This window comes from Hevea brasiliensis, chromosome 7, assembly GCF_030052815.1.
Source record: "Hevea brasiliensis isolate MT/VB/25A 57/8 chromosome 7, ASM3005281v1, whole genome shotgun sequence".
NCBI lineage: Eukaryota > Viridiplantae > Streptophyta > Magnoliopsida > Malpighiales > Euphorbiaceae > Hevea > Hevea brasiliensis.
The window spans coordinates 70,593,297-70,603,378 of record NC_079499.1 but is presented as its reverse complement, the minus strand read 5'-3'; the positions used below and the strand labels follow the sequence as shown (position 1 = coordinate 70,603,378).

The 10,082-nt window shown below is 35.9% G+C and overlaps 1 non-coding gene across 1 annotated transcript; it reads right to left on the bottom strand.

Moving 5' to 3' along the window:
• Window positions 1–3,847: 3,847 nt before the first annotated feature.
• LOC131181805 (small nucleolar RNA R71) lies at window positions 3,848–3,955 on the bottom strand. Its single transcript, XR_009150282.1, has one exon. It is a non-coding gene; the product is annotated as a small nucleolar RNA R71 (small nucleolar RNA).
• Between the last annotated feature and the right edge of the window lie 6,127 nt (window positions 3,956–10,082).

Here is a 10,082-nt window from a genome sequence, read left to right as displayed (position 1 = left end):
GTTGAAAAATTGTAGGCTACCACTACACAAACTAACCAAATGAACAGTGTTTGTTCATTTGGTCATAACTCGAGCTAGGAAGGTCTAAATGATCTAAAATTTTATCAGTGGTTAGATGAGATATATATCTAAAACTTTCATAAAGAACACAAACCCAAATTATGCCATTAACCAAATCAAATTACTGAGCAAATTTGGGTCACTGAATCTGCAGACTGCAGATTTGCCATTTGAACAGTAAAGTTTCAATGGCTATAACTCTCTCTAGAAAACTCCGATTTAGGCAATTCTTGAACCGATGGAAACGTAAGACATAGTATAACATTTCATATGAAGAAAATTAGATCAAATTATGGACTTAACTTGATCATATTGCTGAACGAAGTTGGATCAAGAATCTGCAGAACCAAAATTCTGTAGCATGAATAGTAAATGTAATTTGCTTATAACTTGAGCTACAAAACTCCAATTGGGGTGATTCAAAAAGGAGAATAAACTTAAGACAGTAGGAAACATTTTCTATGAAGGAAGTTTTGCCAAATTCCAACAGTAAAATGGCCAATGAAATAGTGTAACTTATGACTCCAAAACCGAAAATTTGGTAATTTTGCCTAAAAGACCTAAGTTTTGAGAAAATGACTAAAACCAACAAGTTTAGTAACCAAAATGTGGTATGTGGGTGAAGTTGGAGTTCCCATACCTATTAAGCCTTAGAAAGTCAACAATTTGACTTGAATAGTTTAGTGAGTAGTAACCCAAAAACACAAAATTTCGAGAACGTCGAGTTTAGTACGTTAGAGCTAGGTAAAAATGAGGCTAAATTTATTTTGGATTTATGTTAAGTTCTAGTACTAAAAGATTGTAAAATTTTGTGTTTCAGTTGAAAAGAATACCGGGAAGGAACCCAAGGAACCGAGTCAAGGCCAAAAGGCGACTCGCTTGAGGTTTGTGCACAACGTATACTTTTTATAATCATCTTTTGCATACTATTTTGAATAATGTGAAATATTGGATTATAGCATTCTTATGATGTTTGATTTAAATTGTTGAAAGTTATTATGTATATTGAAATGACAATGTTTAGCAAATTGTTAAGATAAGTTTTGAAACCACAGTGTCATGACCATATATTTAAACACATCACTAGCATGACTAGTGGGGGTAATTAGTTTCGAATTTTGATTCCTTCTTTGGAGAAGTGTTGAGGTGTGCCAGTAGAAGAGGATGTGAATGGATATCCATATATTTGAGCTAGCTAGCCTTGTGATGTGATTTCTTTTTAGCCTCTGGCTTTTGAGATTCTATTTGTTTCGAATGGCATGATCTAACAGTGGGTTTTATGAAATGTGATTTGATACTTCAAAATGAAATTGTTTGGGATTAAAACCTCATAAATTATGTTTTGTGTTTAACTCGCATGCTCAGTTCAAATTTTGAATAAATGTGATTTATGTTTTGTATAAAGATTATTTTAGTATATTGTGCACCACTAAGTCCTATGATGCATATATTTTGCATAGTCATTTAGGTCTAATTTCATAGCCATTTTATTTTATTATTAGTTATTTTTAGCTAATTTCATTAGTTATTTAGTTTGTTTTTCATAATTGTCAATTTTGGATTAATTTGTAATTTTTACTTTGTTTTGTAGGAAAAATGGTGTTTGTGAAGGACTGAAAAGAAATTTTGCCATTGAAGAGTGACTTCCACAGCCAAAGATGTCAAAAACAAGTTTTCAAGTGGAAATATGCATTGACAAAATTACGCATAACTTGCCGCATAAGCTATGCAGATCCACATAAGGAGAAAAATCACTGTTCCAATACCTACCGAAATGTGCATAAGGAGACTGCATAGCTTATGCACATTCACGCCTCCCTTATGCACTTTCACGGAATTGTGCATAACCTATGCACCAAGTCATGCAGTTTCGCATAAGTGAACTAGAAGTTAAAATCGCATAAGGGACTGCATGACTTATGCAGTCCACTTATGCAGTCCCATAAAGAGTTCATTAATGAGCTGGCAGAAGATTCCCTCAGAAAATCCCTCCTCAAACACACCATTTTAGGGCTCCATGTCAGAAAATGCTATAAATAGTCCCATTTCCCATTTTAGAAAGGGGAAGAAGGAGGAGAGCAGAAAAAGGAAGAGGTGTAGGCAGCAGCTAAAGAGTCACTTTCACCTTCCACACCATTTTCAACCAAGATTTGCAGATTTCTTTCCTTTCTTACATTCTTCCTACATTTCTAGTGTTTAGTTTATTGTTTCCTAGCTTAGATTAAAGCTTTATTTCCATACAAACTAAGAATTTCTTGTAAACATTATGGGTAGTGAGTAGTTTTATTTTGATTCTGGAGTAAGGGTTGTAATATTTGAGATATTTTGTGGATTTTGATTGGGTAATCCATATTTTGTGGTCTTACTGATTTTTATTCATTTCTTGTGTGCTTAATGACATGCTTAGTGTAGGACCCCATTAAGTGATGTTCTTAATCCATGGTTGAGGCACCGAAAGGAGAAGGCCTTGTGATAGATAATCAAGAAATTGGACTTAATTAACTTAGATCTAGAAATAGACTAAGGATTAAGAGGATTCACAGATTAATTAAAGAACCTAATGGGTCTTAATTAACTCTAACTCCATGAAAGTAGGATTAGATTGATTAAGGCACTCTTTGTCTCACTCGAAAGGGTATTCAAAGGATTTAAGAATTAATCTCCTTAAAACCCGTAAGTTCCGCAAGATTGGATAACCAATTCAAAATCCCAAAATAGCTCGAATATGAAATCCTGAACTCCGGAATCGCCTTTTTGTCATTGTTAATTTTTAATTGAAATTAATTGCTTGCCATTTTAATTTTGCCATATTTCAACTTGCTTATTTCAAATTGATGCAATTTTAGTTTAATTAATACATTGTTGGATAGATTATTAATTTTGCACATATAGATTTCATACTCCAATACCCATCAATTTATTGCTTTAATTTCAAAAATAGTTCAATCTAGTCAACTTTTTATATCAAAGATTCAATCATTAACACAACTCCTCGTGGGAACGATATCTTTTCTATATTACTTGTACGACCCGTGCACTTGCGGTTGGGCCACATCAAGTTTTTGGCGCCGTTGCCGGGGAGTTGTTTGTTTAAGATTGAATTATTGATTATTTTAGTCGTTTTTAGTTTTATCTTTGTGATATTTTCATTTTGTGTTTGTTTGTTCTTTTTCAGGTACTTTTAATCTTTTATGAGAAGGGCTAGAAGCACAAGTGACACATCCTTATTGTTCAATCCTGAAATTGAGAAATTTTGTAAAGCCAACAAGAAAGAAACCAGAAAAAGAAAAGAAGCTCTGAGAGAAACTGAATTAGAAGAAGTCATGGCTGATGAAAGAATTAGAATTGGTGGTAATGCTGGAAATGATCGAAACAATGAAAATGTAGCCCAAGGAGAAGAGGTTGTAAATGCTAATGTGCCTAGGGGAAGCATGATGGATCATGCTTTTCCTCGTTTTGATGACTTGAGAGAGAGCATAGCAAGACCAAGAATTGATGCAAATAGTTACAAGATGGATTTTGGTGTTCTTCAAATGATTCAAAATTCTCAATTCGGAGGACATCCTTTTGAAAATCCACACACACATCTGAAGAAGTTTGCTATGATCTGTGACATGCAAAAACAACCTGGAGTGTCTGATGATGCAGCAAGATTGAAGCTATTCCCATTCTCTTTGAAAGATAGAGCATTGGATTGGCTTGATTCTTTACCTCACAACTCCATTACAAATTGGGAGCAGCTCACTGATGCATTTCTTGCACAATATTTTCCACCTGGAAAAACTCAAGAATTGAGGAACCAAATGACAGCTTTTGGACCAAGAGAAGATGAAACTCTCTATGAGTCATGGATGAGATGGAAGGAATTAGAGAGACAATGCCCACATCACGCCATTCCAAAATGGATGATAAATCAGAATTTTTACACAAATGTTACTCCTGCAATTAGAGGGATTATTGATGCTCAAACAGGAGGAGAATTTATTATGAAGCATGAAGATGAAGCTTATGAGCTACTGGAGAAAATTGCAAAGAATACTCATCTTTGGAGTAGTCCAAGAGGACCAGCTCCAACTCAAAAGAGACAAGCTGCTGGAATGTATGATCTTGATCTATTCAACATGATTAATGCAAAGTTTGATGCACTTACAAATGTCTTGGCTAAGAAGATGGAAGATTTAAGTATGTTGGTTAGTTCAACATCATCATCTGGAAGTTCACAATAAGTGGCTTATGCAGAAGGAACTACCAGCTGTGGAGAAGACTATGGAGAGCAAGCAGCATATGTTGGTAATTATGGAAACAAGCAAATGGGGAATTCTTACTCTCAAACTTATAATCCAACTTAGAGGAATCATCCCAACTTTTCATGGGGAAATCAGCAAAATCAAGTCCAAAATCAGAATTTTCAACCACAACAGCAACAAGGAATTCCATATCAGCAAAATAGGCAACCATTGCCTAATTTTCAGCAGAAAAATATGAATCCTCCACCAAAACAGCAAGAACAAAGTTCCACCACAGAAGCTTTATTACAACAGATTCTTGCTAACCAAACTAAGCATGATGAGGAGATGAGAGAGATGAAAGCAAGGCTAGAACAGATGCAAACACATAACAGAATGCTGGAAAATCAGATTGCACAACAAGCATCTTCCTCAAGTACCAAGTCTTTTGGAAAACTTCCAAGTCAACCAGAAAACCCAAGAGAGCAGTGTCAAGCTATTACTTTAAGAAGTGGGAAAGTTGTAAATAATGAGAAGAGTGAAAAAAATGAGAAAAGTGTAAATAGTGAGAGGAGAGAAAATGAGAAAGAAATTGATGAGAATGAAAAACAAGAGAGTGAAAAACAAGAGAGTGCAGAAAAATGTAAAGAGAAAATTGAAGAGAAGGAAGAGAAGTATATACCTCAAGAGCCCTACAAGCCACAACTTCTCTTTCCACAAAGATTTCAAAAAGCCAAGCTTGATAAGCAATTTGGGAAGTTTTTAGAGGTTTTGAAGAAGCTATACATAAATGTGTCTTTTATTGATGCTCTTTCATAAATGCCCTCTTATGCAAAATTCTTAAAAGAAATTCTCTCAAACAAGAGGAGAATTGAAGACCATGAAACTGTAGCTTTGACAGAAGAATGTAGTGCTATCCTCCAAAGGAAACTTCCTCCAAAGCTCAAGGATCCAGGGAGTTTTTCAATTCCATGCCACATTGGGGAATCATGTTCTACAAAAGCTTTATGTGATTTAGGGGCTAGTGTTAGCCTTATGCCCCTCTCCATCTATGAGAAGCTCAATATGGGAGATCTTAAGCCAACCCACATTTCTCTTCAGTTAGTTGACAGATCAATTAAGTATCCTGAAGGGATTTTGGAGAATGTGCCTCTGAAGGTTGGGAAGTTTTATATACCTGTTGACTTTGTCATCTTGGACATGGAGGAGGATTCTAATATTCCAATTATCTTGGGAAGACCCTTTCTAGCTACAGCAGGAGCATTGATTGATGTTAAGGGAGAAAAATTGACTCTTAGAGTTGGTGAAGATCAATTGGTTTTCAACATTAATAACACTATGAAGAAGCATCATTCTGAAGCTGATACTTGCTTGAGAATTGATATCATTGATGAGCTAGTTGAAGAACACTTCAGAAAGAGATATCCGGAAGATCCACTTGAAAATTGTTTGGCTCATGGAGGAGGCATAGACTATGACAACCCTCATGTGGCTGCATATGCTCAACATTTAGAGGTTAGTCCACCATTCATTTCTGCTCCAGTTTTTCAACTCACACAAAAGGAAAAAGCAGAATCTAAGCAACCATTATTCAAGGAAGAAGATACACCTAAGGTAGAACTTAAGCAACTTCCTTCTCAGCTCAGGTATGAATTTCTTGGCACCAATAACACTTATCCAGTAATTGTAAATGCAAACTTGAGTACCTTAGAGGCTGATAAGTTGTTAAGAGTGTTGAGACAATTTAGGAAAGTTTTAGGATATACCATAGATGACATTAAGGGAATAAGCCCACACTTTTGCATGCATAGAATTATTTTGGAAGAAAATTGTAAGCCATCTATTGAACATCAGAGGAGGTTGAACCCAAATATGAAAGAAGTTGTTAAAAAGGAAATTTTGAAGTTGCTAGATGCAGGGATCATATACACTATCTCAGACAGTACTTGGGTGAGCCCAGTACATGTTGTCCCAAAAAAGGGTGGAATGACAGTGGTAAAAAATGAAAATAATAAATTAATTCCCACCAGAACAGTGACTAGTTGGCGAATGTGCATAGATTATAGGAAATTAAATGTTGCCACTAGAAAAGATCATTTTCCACTTCCCTTCATTGATCAGATGTTAGAAAGACTAGCTAGGCATTCTTATTTTTGCTATTTAGATGGGTACTCAGGTTTTTTTCAAATCCCTATCCATCCAAATGATCAAGAGAAAACCACTTTCACTTGTCCATATGGAACCTTTGCTTATAGGAGGATGCCATTTGGGTTGTGTAATGCACCAGCCACTTTTCAAAGGTGCATGATGGCAATCTTCTCAGATTTCATTGAAGATATAATGGAGGTTTTTATGGATGACTTTTCTGTTTATGGATCTTCATTTGACATATGCTTGCCTAACCTTTCTAAAGTTTTCCAGCGATGTGCAGATACTGATCTTGTGTTAAACTGGGAAAAGTGTCATTTTATGGTTCAGGAAGGGATAGTGCTTGGACATTTGGTATCTAACAGAGGAATAGAGGAGCCAAGGTTGAAGTGATAGAGAAGATGGCTCCTCCTACCAATGTCAAGGGAATTCAAAGTTTTCTAGGACATGCCGGGTTCTACAGACGCTTTATCAAGGATTTTTCTAAAATAGCCAAACCTTTGTCTAATTTGTTAAGTAATGACATACCATTTGTATTTGACCAAGAGTGTTTGGATGCCTTTTGCAGGTTGAAGCAAGCTCTTATCACTGCACCAATTATGCAACCTCCCGATTGGAGTCTACCTTTTGAAATTATGTGTGATGCTAGCAACTATGCAATTGGAGCTATTCTTGGTCAAAGAAAGGATAAAAAGGCTTATGCTATTTATTATGCTAGTAGAACACTGGATGAGGCTCAAACAAATTATGCAACAATTGAAAAGGAATTTTTAGCAATTGTTTTTGCATTGGAAAAGTTCAGACCTTACATTATTGACTCAAAGGTGGTTATATTTTCAGATCATGCAGCCATCAGGTATTTACTCCGTAAAAAGGAGGCTAAACCTAGGCTCATTAGGTGGATTCTGATGCTACAAGAGTTTGATTTGGAGATTAGAGATAAGAAGGGAGCTGAAAATGTAGTTGCAGATAATCTTAGTAGGCTGAAATTTGATGATGAAGAGATGGATGAAGTCCCTATTGATGAGTTTTTCTTGGATGAATAACTTTTCTCTCTTGTTGCTAAACAACCTTGGTATGCAGACTTTGTGAATTATCTATCTTGTGGAGTTTTACCTCTAGGAATGACATGGAAACAAAAGAAAAAGTTTTTACATGAGGCAAAATTTTATAGATGGGATGATCCTTTACTCTTTAGGAGATGTTGTGATGGTTTAATAAGGAGATGTATTCCTGATGAGGAGACACAGAGTATTATGCAACATTGCCATGCTTCTGATTATGGAGGACATTTTGGAATCTCTAAAACAGCTAGTAAAATTTTGCAAGCTGGCTTCTTTTGGCCAAATCTTTTTAAGGATGTGAGGAAATTTGTGTTGGAATGTGATAAATGTCAAAAGAGTGGAAATTTGTCAAAAAGAGATCAAATGCCCCTAAATGATATTCTTGAAGTGGAATTATTTGATGTCTGGGGAATAGACTTTATGGGGCCATTTCCTCCTTCATATGGTAATAAATACATTCTAGTTGGAGTTGACCATGTGTCAAAGTGGGTGGAAGCTATTGCAACTCCAACTAATGATGCTAGAGTGGTAGTGAAATTCTTAAAGAAATTTGTCTTGAGCAGATTCGGAGCTCCTAGGGCTATAATTGGTGATGGGGTTTCACATTTTTGTAATAAACAATTTGAGAGCTTAATGAGGAAGTATGGTGTAGTGCACAAGATAGCTACCCCATACCACCCTCAAACTTCAGGACAAGTTGAAGTTTCTAACAGAGAGCTTAAACATATCTTGGAGAAAACAGTGAACAATTCTCGGAAAGATTGGTCTATCAAACTAGATGATGCTTTATGGGCATATAGGACTGCTTACAAAACCCTTATAGGAACTATTCCCTTTAGGTTGGTGTATGGTAAGTCTTGTCATTTACCTGTGGAGCTAGAACATAGAGCATATTGGGCCATTCAGACCTTGAATTTTGATCTTAAGCAAGCTGGTGAAAAAAGACTATTGCAACTTAATGAGCTTGAAGAATTGAGGATGGATGTTTATGAAAGTGCCCGTATTTACAAAGAAAGAACCAAAGTTTGGCATGATAAGCATCTTAGAAAAAAAGAATTCAAAGAGGGTGATTCAGTTTTATTGTTCAACTCAAGATTGAAATTGTTCCCTGGAAAACTTAAATCAAGGTGGACTGGTCCATATAGAGTTTCTAAGGTTTTCCCTTATGGAGCAATTGAAATTTGGAGTGAAAAATCTGGGAATTTTAAGGTCAATGGGCATAGATTGAAACATTACATAACTGGAGACCCAATAAAAGGAGCAAGCTGTTACAAGCTCTCCAATCCCTCACCTCTTTTCAGTGAAATTCATGAAAAGTCCAGCTAAGGACTATAAATTAGCCCTCTTGGGAGGCATCCCAAGTCCTTTTATTTTGCTTTTGCTGATTTACTTTTACTTTAATTGCTTTTGTTTTTTATCTTAAATCTCCCCAAATTCCATTTTTGACATTGTTGAATCTTGTCCCTTGTAGATGTATTTCAATGGAGGAAGGTTGGTGAACTGCTGGGGAGTGATTCTTAACTTGAAAATTTTGTCCTTCAAACTCTCCCAAAAACTGATTGGTTTTTGCTGCATAACCTGTGCAGGGGCTACTATCTAGTTTATGCAGAGAGGAAGAAGAAATTCTGCAGCAAAGAAGGATCTGCAGCAGATTACTTATGTTCTTGGTGAGGTTGGGTGTGTAACTTTTTAATATTTGTGCTTATAATGTTAATATGGTGGTAAGTGAGTCATTTTTGCAGTTTTGAACTTATTTGGATTGTGGGATTCAAAGTAGATATGCTGCATTTTCTTGGCATAACTTGGAGAGTTCATTTCATCATTTGTGGATAGACGTAACTTTATGCAGATTTTATTGAGTTTTAATGTGCTAGATGTTGATTTGCAAAATTTGAGTCAAGATGGCATGGGTCATAAATGCCTTTTATGCAGTATTCACTTTTACAAGCATGTGTGATATAATTTTGTTGGATTTTGTATATATTGATGTGTTTTTTGTGATAATTTCTCATGATTTATGCTTAATAGAATTATATTTCTTCATTCTAGGGTATTTTTCACACTTGCAAATCATTTTCCATTGCAATCTCAATCTTGTTGAATTGTGCATAAGCAACTGCATAGCTTATGCAATCCTGCATAACCACAATTCTTGCCATTTTCATCTCTATTGCAAACTGCATAAGATAGTGCATAGCTTATGCAACTCTGCATAGCCACATTTTGTCAAATTTCAAACTTGCCGGATGGTGCATAAGCAAGGTGCATAAATTATGCACATTTGCATGACTTCAAATCCTGCATTTTCTCTCTCTGCCGAAGTCTGCATAAGGAGGGTGCATGACTTATGCACTTTCGCATAACCAGAAACTCTGAAATCCAAAACCCACCGAGAGGTGCATAAGCAGAGTGCATAGCTTATGCACAACTGCATGACTACATTTTCCAAACACCAAAATCTGCCGAGACCTGCATAAGGAGGGTGCATAGCTTATGCACAACTGCATGACCACTCTCCCTGAAAGTCAAAACTTGCCGAACAGTGCATAAGGACAGTGCATAACTTATGCACTTTTACATGAGC